Source organism: Bombina bombina, chromosome 3 (assembly GCF_027579735.1).
Source record: "Bombina bombina isolate aBomBom1 chromosome 3, aBomBom1.pri, whole genome shotgun sequence".
Lineage (NCBI taxonomy): Eukaryota > Metazoa > Chordata > Amphibia > Anura > Bombinatoridae > Bombina > Bombina bombina.
The window spans coordinates 1185865273-1185879172 of NC_069501.1; positions in this window are offsets into that span (position 1 = coordinate 1185865273).

Below are 13900 nucleotides of genomic sequence, written 5' to 3' on the forward strand. Positions count from 1 at the left end.
TAGTTATGAGATTACGCCCCCCTGTTCAATTATTTATTTATATATATATATATATATATATAAATATATATATATATACACATTTTTGTGAGGTCAATGCTAGTAGGGCTATACCACTAAATATTCAAATGTTGCTGACTGTATAAGAGTAGGAACTACTGGGAAGGTTACGTGTCTTACTTGTTTAAACCTTCTAAAACTGTTGAAATTCGCATTTATTTACTACCTTAACTTCTCTATCCCTATCTCATTAAGCGGCAGTAGACACTATACTATAGGATACCTTGTCATTTACTAGTTGACTGTGTGTCCTGACTCTACACTGTGACTATACAACTAATTACATAATTCTGCTATTATATCTTACTTTTTACTACATCAGATATCCCTTAACTACCACCCACGCCATCTATCTACCTCTAATCTAGAATAAATAATTTTTTAAAAATAGCCATCCTCCCCCTCCAAGCTTAGCAGATAGCATAGGGTATGTTCATTCTTACCCAACAGTCTATATACCCCATGTATCTAATATTGAATTATGCCATGGACGTCCCTTAACATTTTAGTATTTAACCCCTCTAAGTAGCATTAACTTGCATATCCAGCATAAATCCCTTCACGGAATACTACCATTTAAGTGTCCATAAATCCTAAGCTTCCCAATGTCTTATAGCTCTTACTGATATTCTGCCCTATAACTGCCCCCCCTCCCCCGGTAATAACTTTTGGTATTCAACCATTTTCCACATAAAACCCTTCTCTATGGCTCCGCCCCTCCACCTTTTCCTCCATTTAATAAGCAGCGTTTGCCCGCTGAAATTCCCCCCCCCCCATACGATATATTCACTTTTAAAGCTCACAAGGAGCTATCCATCTGACTATCAGTTGTCTCTTACTCTCCATGACCATTTGGCCTAAAAGTGGTCTTTCAATTACTCAGTCCTTTACGCTGGATTAATACAAAATTTGAGGTTTCTGAAGCCTTTCTACTGTTTATTTTATTACTGTCAAAACATTTTACTCAATTGTATTTGTATCTTTGCTGTTCAAAGGCGACCATTGTTTCTTGTTTGATTATGTAAAACCTCAATAAAAATCAAAAAAATAAAAAATAAAAAGATAGCAAGAGAGAAAAATTGATAATAGTAGTAAATTGAAAAGTTGCTTAAATGTCATACTCTATCTGAATTATGAATGAAAAAATTGGGGTTCAGTGTCCCTTTAAGACCTCAATTGCAATCTTGTCAATCATGTTTATCAGCTGCTTTTCAACTCCTGATACAAGTTTCTCAACATCAGGACAATCATAATGCAAATGTTGCATCGAATATTGGAAAAGTCACCCATACGATGTTAGGACAGCAGCAACTTCAGAGATCACAATACATTTTCTCACTACTTTTCAGCAGGTTCTCTGAACCATTTTGCACCTATCAAATTCAACACCCAAAGGGACTTGGTAAAGTGAAAAACTGGCCTTTCTTACATTGATTAGAAATAATTTTATTATGTTGCGCATGTGCAATACACTCTGTAATGGCGATAGAAACTATTTTAGATTTATATATGAATGAATGGTCTAGATTTATTAAACCTATATTCACTCTAGTATAGTCCAACTGGGCAGGAGAGACATTTACATTTGTATATATATTTAATAGACATATACGTGATATCTCGTATAACTAACAAGCTCATCAAAACATTTAGAAATCACGTTTAGCAATTGCTTCCTTAAAATGTTTCTTTTTATTTCATAATTGCATCTTCCTTATTATAATTTACAGTAGTTTCATAATCTTTTTTTATTCATTTATTTTTTTAAATATTTTTTATTGAGGTAATATACACAGAAAGCAATCGATGAATCTAGTACATAAACGTCGTAATTTTTTACAATTTAAATTCCCCAAAAGGTCAGGTAAACATGTTGCCAAAACACAAAGCGTTGCAAATGGATGAGCCGGGTTCAATGGCAGTAAAAAAAATATATATATATATGAGTCAAGTACCAATATTACAATTATCTAAATTTTTCAAAGTATTTTTAAAGTATTTATCAGAAACATTGAATATAATTACATTGTTCAACAATAAAGGTAAAGGGAATGGGGAATACTACTGGTGTGTTGTGGAAAGATATAGGCGGTTTCTACGTCCCCACTCTAACAAACTGTAAGCTAGGTACAGTTCATACAACATAATGCAATTAATCACTTTTTTAGTAGTATTAATGGCTGTGCTCTATTGTTTAGCATCAATTTCACTCCACAAAATCTCTTTCTCTTGCCAGCAAATTATGAGTCTTCTGTAAGTTTGGACTATTTAATAGGCTGAGAGCGTTCTCCATCCCTGCACCCCCACTTTCCAGCGGGCCTCACAGACAGAGAGTCGTCTCTGCCTATTCTTGAAAAATCCCAGCTGTTTAGTAGCGTCCTAAAACGGAGGACCTCAAACCTAAGCCTGGAGTGGATATTGCAAGTCTGCAGCATCTCAGGATAGGAGAGCCAATCAGAGCCTCTATAGAAATCGGAAATTAGGGTGTTGTCTATATTTTCCCAGGCATTTGGGTTAGATTCCAGAAGGCCTTTCAAAAGGGTGGGGTGCTATCATTTGAGAGTGGCGCAACTTATGACAGAAATCGAGGCAATCGATAGTTTCATATTCTTAAAGGGACACTCAAATCAAAATAAACTTGTATGATTCAGAAACAGCATGCAGTTTTAAGTTATCAAAATATTCTCTTTTAATATTCACACTTTCTGGAGAACAAGATTCCACTAGCATGTGCACAAGCTCACAGGGTACACTTATACTAGTGTGTGATTGGCTGATGTCTGTCACATGATACAAGGGGATGGAAAATGGGAGAAAAAATACATTTGTCAGAAAAAAAATCTACTGTTTATTTTAAATTCTGAGTAGGTGTTAAATCATTGTCTTTTATTATGCACTTGTTAATTATGCAATTCTACTGTATTGAGTGGCCTTTTAAACAAGATTTCTATTGCCAATCCAGTCTCCATGATTACGATTTAGAAGTTTGCCATTTTGTCTTCTATATATTGTCAAACAAGATCGTTTGCAAAAGTTTTAACAGAAAACAGAAGTCCCAAAAATCGTGTTTTGAAAAATCAAGATTTTCGATAGCTAGAACCTTATATTGCCATCTGCTTACAGTAGAGCAAGGTTTGGAGCTTTTGGAGATATTTTAACCTTAGAAGTATAAGTACCAATATAGAAGATATGAGTTGAGGCCACTTTGTTCATATGAAAAATTATTTCCAGCAGCGCTCTTCTAGATTTTATATTAAAATCTTGCCTAATCAGAAAACAAGGTTTTCTGAATCAATGAATGCAAAAAAAATACTAAAAAAAATTCATGGCTAGATTACGAGTTTTGCGTTAGCCTTAAAAAGCAGCGTTGAGAGGTCCCAACGCTGCTTTTTTTCTAACGCTGGTATTACAAGTTTGGCAGGTAGAGGCTCACTGCTCACTTTTCTTCCACGACTCGAGGCTACCACAAATCCCCTTACGTCAATTGCGTATCCTATTTTTTTAATGGGATTTGGCTAACGCTGGTATTACAAGTCTTGAAGAAAGTTAGCGGTAGAGCCTCTACCTCCAAGACTCCTACCACATATAAAAGTCAGTAGTTAAGAGTTTTATGGGCTAACGCCGTAACATAAAGCGCTTAACTACAGTGCTACAAAGTACACTAACACCCATAAACTACCTATGAACCCCTAAACCGAGGCCCCCCACATCGCAAACACTAAAATAAAATGATTTAACCCCTAATCTTCCGACCGGACACCGCCGCCACCTACATTATCCCTATGAACCCCTAATCTGCTGCCCCTAACATCGCCGACACCTATATTATAGTTATTAACCCCTAATCTGCCCCCCCAATGTCGCCGCCACCTATATTATAGTTATTAACCCCTAATCTGCCCCCCCAATGTCGCCGCCACCTACCTACACTTATTAACCCCTAATCTGCTGACCGGACATCGCCGCCACTATAATAAATGTATTAACCCCTAAACCGCCGCACTCCCGCCTCGCAAACACTAGAACAAATTTTATTAACCCCTAATCTGCCGTCCCTAACATCGCCGCCACCTACCTACAATTATTAACCCCTAATCTCCCGCCCCCAACGTCGCCGCTACTATAATAGTTATTAACCCCTAAACTTAAGTCTAACCCTAACACCCCCCTAAGTTAAATATAATTTAATTAAATCTAAATAAAATTACTATCATTAAAAAAATTATTCCTATTTAAAACTAAATACATACCTATAAAATAAACCCTAATATAGCTACAATATAATTTAATAATTACATTGTAGCTATTTTAGGATTTATATTTATTTTACAGGCAACTTTGTATTTATTTTAACTAGGTATAATAGCTATTAAATAGTTAATAACTATTTAATAGCTACCTAGTTAAAATAATTAAAAAATTACCTGTAAAATAAATCCTAACCTAAGTTACAAATACAACTAACACTACACTATCAATAAATTAATTAAATAAATTAACTACAATTATCTTACATAAAATACAAATAAATAAACTAAACTATATTACAAAAAAAACAAACACTAAATTACAAAAAATAAAAAAATATTACAAGAATTTTAATCTTATTACACCTAATCTAAAACCCCTAATAAAATAAAAAAGCCCCCCAAAATAATAAAATTCCCTATCCTAAACTAAATTACAAAGTAATCAGCTCTTTTACCAGCCCTTAAAAGGGCTTTTTGCGGGGCATTGCCCCAAAGTAATCAGCTCTTTTACCTGTAAAAAAAACAAATACAATACCCCCCCCCCCCAACATTACAACCCACCACCCACACACCCCTACTCTAAAACCCACCCGATCCCCCCTTAAATAAACCTAACACTACCCCATTGAAGATCACCCTACCCTGAGCCGTGTTCACCCAGCCGGGCACTGATGGGCCAGAAGAGGACATCCGGACCGGCAGAAGTCTTCATCCGATCGGGGCAGAAGAGGTCCTCCATCCAGCAGAAGTCTTCATCCAAGTGGCATCTTCTATCTTCAATCAATCGGAGCGAAGCGGGTCCATCTTCTATCCAGCCGACGCGGAGCCATCCTCTTCTTCCGATGTCCTAACGAAGAATGAAGGTTCCTTTAAATGACGTCATCCAAGATGGCGTCCCTCGAATTCCGATTGGCTGATAGGAACTAAGGTAGGAAAATTCCTATTGGTTGATTTAATCAGCCAATCGGATTGAAGTTCAATCCGATTGGATGATTGGATCAGCCAATAGAATTGACCTTGCATTCTATTGGCTGATCCAATCATCCAATCGGATTGAACTTCAATCCGATTGGCTGATTAAATCAACCAATAGGAATTTTCCTACCTTAGTTAGAATCCTATCAGCCAATCGGAATTCGAGGGACGCTATCTTGGATGACGTCTTTTAAAGGAACCTTCATTCTTCGTTAGGACATCGGAAGAAGATGATGGCTCTGCGTCGGCTGGATAGAAGATGGACCAGCTCCGCTCCGATTGATTGAAGATAGAAGATGCCGCTTGGATGAAGACTTCTGCTGGATGGAGGACCTCTTCTGCCCTGATCGGATGAAGACTCAAGGTAGGGTGATCTTCAATGGGGTAGTGTTAGGTTTACTTAAGGGGGCATCGGGTGGGTTTTAGAGTAGGGGTGTGTGGGTTGTAATGTTGGGGGGGTATTGTATTTGGGTTTTTTTACAGGTAAAAGAGTTGATTACTTTGGGGCAATGCCCCGCAAAAAGCCCTTTTAAGGGCTGGTAAAATAGCTGATTACTTTGTAATTTAGTTAAGGATAGGGAATTTTATTATTTTGGGGGGCTTTTTTATTTTATTAGGGGGCTTAGATTAGGTGTAATTAGATTAAAATTCTTGTAATATTTTTTTATTTTTTGTAATTTAGTGTTTGTTTTTTTTGTAATATAGTTTAGTTTATTTATTTATATTTTATGTAAGATAATTGTAGTTAATTTATTTAATTAATTTGATAGTGTAGTGTAAGGTGTATTTGTAACTTAGGTTAGGATTTATTTTACAGGTAATTTTGTAATTATTTTAACTAGGTAGCTATTAAATAGTTATTAACTATTTAATAGCTATTGTACCTAGTTAAAATAAATACAAAGTTGCCTGTAAAATAAATATAAATCCTAAAATAGCTACAATGTAATTATTAAATTATATTGTAGCTATATTATGGTTTATTTTACAGGTAAGTATTTAGTTTTAAATAGGAATAATTTTTTTAATGATAGTAATTTTATTTAGATTTATTTAAATTATATTTAACTTAGGGGGGTGTTAGGGTTAGGGTTAATAACTTTATTATAGTAGCAACGACGTTGGGGGCGGGAGAATAGGGGTTAATAATTGTAGGTAGGTGGCGGCGACATTGGGGGGGCAGATTAGGGGTTAATAAAATTTACTATAGTGTTTGCGAGGCAGGAGTGCGGGAGATTAGGGGTTAATACATTTATTAAAGTGGCGGCGACGTTGGGGCGGCAGATTAGGGGTTTATAACTATAATATATGTGGCGGCGATGTTGGGGGCCGTATATTAGGGGTTCATAGGGATAATGTAGGTGGCGGCGGTGTCCAGAGCGGCAGATTAGGGGTTAATAATATAATGTAGGTGTCAGCGATAGCGGGGGCGGCAGATTAGGGGTTAATAAGTGTAAGATTAGGGGTGTTTAGACTCAGGGTTCATGTTAGGGTGTTAGGTGCAGACATAACTTTTTTTTCCCATAGGAAACAATGGGGCTGCGTTAGGAGCTGGACGTTGCTTTTTTGCAGGTGTTAGGTTTTTTTCCAGCCAGCTCAGCCCCATTGTTTCCTATGAGGAAATCGTGCACGAGCACGTTTTAGCCATCTTACCGCTACCGTAAGCAACGCTGGTATTACAGTGAGAAGTGGAGCTAAATTTGCTCAACGCTTACTTTTCGGAGGCTAACGCAGCCATTCAGAAAACTTGTAATACCAGCATTGGCTTAAGTGAGCGCTGGAAAAAAAAGGCTTGTTAGCCCCGCAGGTCTTTACCGACTAAACTCGTAATCTAGGCGATAAAGTTCAAAAACATCATTGAGCAATTATACTCAGTATACCCATCATGCCCATATACAAATGTCATTCAGATTATTTATTATTTCTCATAAACACACACACATGGACTCCATTAACCCACCATTATCAGTTGTTAACATTGCCAATGTGGTGAATGATGATTAAATGTTGTGGGAATTATCAACCTTGTCTGTGGTTAACTTTGATTTAAAAAATAAAAAAATTAAAATGGATGATCTCATTTTCCCGGTATCAAATGAGAATTTTGGAAAGTTTGGAATTGACCATTTATTTTTTTATTTATTGCTAGGAGTGAATTGCATACTCAGTATTACATTGCCTCCTTATTTTCTATTTTTCTTAAATCAAAAGACATTTTTTATATTTTGACACAAAATGTAGAATCTCTAAGGACCCACATGTCCAAAACTATTGTAAGTACATTATAAATTCATAATATTTCTAGAGATTCATAAAAATTAAAGGAACAGTAAAGTCAAAATTAAACTTTCATGGGTTAGATAAAGCATGTAATTGAATCCCTTACAGGGCCATTGCTAAGCTGTTAATAACACTCTAGTGCATTGGTAGAGTAGGTCTTGGCGACAGCAGCACAACCACAATATTCTGCATGCCTCAGCAGTGAATTATCCCCAGGCAAGTGGACACATGCCTGTCAGTTGGATGCCTCCATTACATGAGATACATAATGAGATCATCATTTATCTCAAAGTGTTGCTGGAAGCCTGCATATGAGGCTATCCAGCAACACTGCTGTAACTCAACTATAAAGAGAAAAGATGAACTAGGAGGGGGTGCTTACCCTAGATAATAATCAGAGAATCTCGTAGTGTTCTCTACACAAGGAAAGTAAAGGTACAAACAATAAAGTCCAATATCAGTCCCTAATGAATGTGGAATAACACCAATGACTTCACAAGACAATCCTGAGATAATAACGATGGTGGCAGCCTCCTCCTCAATGGTAAATCCGGTTTAGCTATGGAAACAGAAGAACAAAGGGGCGCCTCATGTGTAGATCATCCATACAAGTATAAAAAAAGCAAAATGAGTTAGCCAAATCCAAATGGGTACTCACATTTAATTCAAGCACTCTAATGTGCTAGTAGAGACAGGCTGATATACTTAGCGGCGTATCAGCTCTCCCACTCAGGAAATCCCGGTCCAGAGTATTCTGAAATGTAAGGAAAGCACTACATGTGCAGATCAACCTGTGCAATATGACAATAATGAGAAAAAAGCCAAATGGATACTCACATTTACCACAAGCAGCCTCATGTGCTAGTAGAAGCAGACTGATATATTAAGAATGGTGTATCAGCTCACCAACTCCAGGCTCACCCAGGAAAGCAGGACTCCAGACAGGACCAAATTAGTGAACATATTTGTGACCAAACCAAATTAGAATGGACACAATAATAAAAGGTGATTCCACTAGACTTGTAAATAAATAAGCTTTCTTTTTAATGACACGATGAATCCACGGATCATCTTAATTACTATTGGGAATATCACTCCTGCCCTGCAGGAGGCGGCAAAGAGCACCACAGCAAAGCTGTTAAATATCACCTCCCTTCCCTCCCAACTCAGTCATTCTATTTGCCTACATTAGAGCTAGGAAGCGGTAAAGTTTTGATGTTAGCAAATGATTCTCCAATCAAGAGTTTATTACTTTAAAATTAGTGCAAGGTTGTGCTGATTTGTCCTGGGGTGTAGCCATAGTCCATATAAGTCTATTCAGTAGAGCAGTGGTGGCTTTAGAGCAATGGGAACTTGTGGGACATAATTCTCACTGCGCCTCCCATACAGTTATGCTGCCCTATTCCTGGAAGTCTGAGTAAGATGACTCAGTCTTTATCTATCTTTCCACAGGTCCATGTGAGGAAGAGGACCTCTCAAACCTGATGAGCTGCCTTGCTGCCTGGCAGATTTATAAGGTAAGTGCTGACTTTATTTTTTCTGGGACTGAAGAAAAGGACTCAGAAAAAGGTTGGGCACTTTTATTTCCTAAATTCCTATGGATCTATATAATATTCCTAATGTTTTATAAAGGGATCATATAGGGCAACATTGGCAGGCACTGTGGATCAAGAAGTTCAGGCTCAATTGGTGATACTCTGTCATTTTTTATTACAGAGTTTTTTTCCCTTAAAATGTCGGCTAACATGTTAGTAGGAACATGCCCACGATGGGCAGGACTTGTGTGGCGGTAGTATTATGTGCTGCGCACATACTTCTCTCTATTACGATAACAGAATGAGAGAAAATCTAATCTTGCCGTTTTTGTTAGTGAAACGGATGTATGAGGACATTCTCAAAAGCTTCAGCCGGAATTGCTATACTTCGGTTCCAGTTTCCATAACACTATTATTTTAATCCGACAGGGTGTCAGACTTAAAAGCTATAGCTGAAGTGTTAAAGCTGCTTGATGCGTGTTAAATCTGTTTTTCAGACAGTAACGTTAGTAAAGCGTATCTCAGTTCAAATAATAAAACTGTTCCATTTTTTTTGGCACAAGAAATAAAGCAGTTTCTTTTTAACAATTAAAGAAACAGTAACGTTATTTTTTCTGTATAAAATTTAGAAAAATGTTTTCTATTTGTCTGTCATACATTTCAGATATCTGTTTTTGTTTGCACAAGAAATAAAGCAGTTTCTTTTTAACATTTAAAGAAACAGTAACGTTACTTTTTCTGTATAAGATTATAGAAACATTTTTCTATTTGTCTGTCATAGTTTACAGATATCTGTTATCCTTTGGTTATATAGTCCACCAGTCATTTTCTTTCCCTCAGGTTTTGAGAGAACACAAAATTTCTAGGTTTTGAGCCAATATTGTTAATTGAACAGTGTTCAAAATATTACGCAGTTTTTTTCTCCTCAAGTGTCCCAAAACTTTTTTTTATTAATACAGTGCCATGCCTTTCCTCCCAAACAACGAGCACTCCCCGACAAGCTTACTTCTAGCAGATTTAACGATCAAACGGGAGCGATAAATATCGCTCCACTTGTAATCTGGCCCTTAATTGGTAAAGAATTTTGATTATCTTGTTTGGAATTAAAGGGACAGACTACACCTTAGTCACCTTAAAGTCTAACCTTAGATTAATTAAACTGAAAATATCCTCCTGCACCCTTTCTATATCATGCAGCAGTAACAGTAAATGTTATTTTAAAATTAATATTGTTTCTGCCCACTTTGAAATGGCTTCCAAGCTCCGCCCACTGATGAAATTATGATCTGGGCTGCATCTAGGCACTCTGCTGTATAGCATTGACTGTCTGTTGAATCCTTCTAGTGACCCTTTTTAGATTGGATGCCATATGCAGCCCAGATCATGATCTCACCAGTGGGCTGAGCTTGGCAGCCGTTTCAATGTGGCCAGAAACAATATTAATTTTAAAATGATTTGTTTACCATTCCTGCTGCATGATATAGAAAATGTGCAGGAGGCTATTTGCAGCTCAATCTAAGGTAAGACTTTAAGATGACCAAGGTGTAGACTGTCCCTTTAAGAAATAGGACCTATTTTTAATTAAGTTGATTTCCCTGGTATAGAAGATATTTTATTCTAAAGCCGTGTAAAGAAAAAGGGGGGGGGGTTATTAAACTTGTGGATGATCGTGACATAAATACTATTTTAGAGGTAAGCATCCAATAGTGTGCTACAACATAATTTGTACCAATATACAAATGACCTAAAGTAGATAGGTAATTTGAAGTATGCTGTAGAACACAAAATAAATATTAAAGGGATACTAAACCCAAATGTTTTATTTTATGGTTCAGATACAGCATGCATTTTAAGTAACTTCTAATTTACTCCTATTATAAATTTCTCTTTGTTGTCTTGCTATCTTTATTTGAAAAAGCAAGAATCTAAGCTAAGGAGTCAGCCCATTTTTGGTTCAGCACCCTGGATAGGGCTTGCTGATTGGTGGCTACATTTAGACACCAATCAGCAAGCGCAAACCAGGTGCTGAACCAAAAATGGGCCAGTGCCTAAGCTTACATTCTTGCATTTCAAATAAAGATAGTAAGTGCGGCCGCCTCTCACCATACCCAAAGAGGAGGCCTATTACTCTGCACACAATGTTCCCTCTAATATGTTTTTAGCAGTGTGCACACAAAAATTGGCTTTGCAGTTTTTAGCCAAGGGCTTATAATGTGTGGGCACATTTGAAGATGTACAAAGTTAACTGTGTGCCTACCTCACATTAAGTATAATACAGAAAAAAGTTGGTCACTCCTACACAAACACACATTTACTCATATACACATATTTAAATACTTACACATACACACACACACACACACACTCACACTCACTTATGCATACACACTGACAACAAACACAACACACGTGTCACTCATACATACTCACTCATATATATACACACACTCACAAATGCATAAACACTGTCCAGGTGTTTGATCACATTAATACAAAGAAATTATATGTTTTTTGTATGTACAAGGTTGTGTGAGTAGAAGAAATTAAAGGGCCAGTAAACCAAGGAAATAATGTTATATAATTCTGCACATAGTGCAGAATTTTATTAAAGAGACAGAGACGAGTATTTTGCATTAACTTTCCATTTACTGAACAGACAGCAATTAAAAGCATTAACAAATTTGAAAAAGGTATACAGAAAAATTTTAACCAATAAGAATACAGTTACATAATAATTAAACATCCAATCAGATAACAACCAAAGGTATAAGTGATCAAAGGAATAAGACCTAATCCTCTTTGAGCTTTGCTGCTAATAACATAAAGAAAGTAGGAACAAAAAAGAAACAAAATTCTGATACACTTGCAAAAATGCAAAATAGAATAGTGAAGAATACAGGAAACTTGATGGAAGGAAAAAATCTCCAGAGACGAGAAGAAAGTTCTTGAAAAGTAGATACGTCATCCTGATGGAGAGAAGAAATTCTTGATGAAGTATATGATACCAAGGCTTGATCACATTTGGAATCCTGAACTTGTCGGAATTTGGGCTGAAAAAGAGAAAATTTAAAATAATAACATAATATACAATATAAACTTAATCATCTGGGAGGGATAAAAATAATGTAAAATGGAATAAAATACATAAAAATAAGGGAGGGAAAATACTTGTCTCTGTCTCTTTAATAAAAACTAGATTATTCCTTCACTGAGTTAGGATAATCCCCATTTTATTACAAGGACAGAGACTCCTATTTTGGAAGTTTAAAGCAAAATTAATCATGACAAAAGATGGTGTGGAATCGAAGTTATAGGTTTGAAATAAAACTGTCAAAATAAAGAATCAGAAGGAACAATCTGCTGCATTAAGGATATCTTGTAATGAAGCAGATTTAATAAAGGCTTTAGAAGTCGAAGCTCCCCTAACTGAATGAGCTGAAAACTTGTCTTCCACACCAGCTATAGACATAATCCACTTAACCCACCTACTTATAGTGGTAGTTGAAACAGGCAGATGAGGGGAAACAAAAGAAATAAGAAGTTGATAAGAAGAAGATGATAATCTGAAAGGTAAAGTTCTGGACTCATATTCTTTCAAGCAAGAAACAACACACAAATTAGGGCACTCAAAAAAGTAAGGATAGAAAATAGAAGATGAAAGGGATTTAGTTCTTCTAGAAAGAGAAAAAACTACACCTTGAGGAGTAAACATTTTTGAGTTGTAGTCTATTGCTCTAACATCAGAAACTCTTTTACATGAAAGCAAACATATCAAAGAAGCTAATTTGCAAGTCAATTGTTTAAGAGAAAGATCCTTATTAGGAGGCCAGCTATTAAAGAAATTAATTAATAAATCAACATCCCAAAAATAAGAATGTTTAGGAATCGGAATTTTTTTAACCCTGTTTGCTTTAAGAAGTTTTTTAACGGATGAAATCTGGCCAATAGGAATATTAGATAAAGGATAATGTCCTGCTGAAATTGCAGATCGAGCAACATTAATAGATCTGTATGCTAAACCTGCTCTGAAAAAAGACGTCAAATAGTTAATTACTTCATTCACAGGAGCTGAAAAGGGATCCAGGTCCCTGCTACTGCACCAATCAGACCATTTGAGTCATGCATATTTGTATAACTTCTTGGTTCCTGGTGCCCAAGAGTCTCTGAGTAGCGATTTAGCTTCCTCCGAAAGACCCTTGAATGACCAGGATCCCCTGAAATCATCCAGGCAATCAAATGAATGGATCCCTGAAGAACCAGGTTGTGAGGTTGACCTATCAGGTCCGAAAGAAGATCTTGTTGGAGAGGAAGAAGAAGAGGAGGAAGGTAAGACATCTCTAGAAGGGCTGGGAACCAAGACTGGGCTGACCACCAGGGAGTTATTATAAGAACAGAAAGAAGATTCCTCCTGACAAATGAAATTGTTCGTGCAATCATTGAACAAGAGGGAATGCATAAGCTCCTAGAATTGGCCTCCTGAAGGAATGCGTCCATCGCTAGAGCTAGAGGATCCGGTCTCCAACTGAAAAATGCAGTCAGCTGATGATTCAGGCGAGATGAGAATAGGTCTATGGAAAAGGGACCCCTGAGATAAAACAAAATATGAAATATCTTGGGATTCAGTTTCCAATCGCTGGAATCCTGAAGATGGCGAGAACCCCAATCTGCCATAGTATTGTTCTGACCTGGAATATATTCTGCTTGAATGAGAATATTGTGATCCAAACAGAATGGATAAATTCTGATGTTAAGTCCGACAATATTTTTGATGATCCCCAAACGGTTGAGGTACTTGACAGC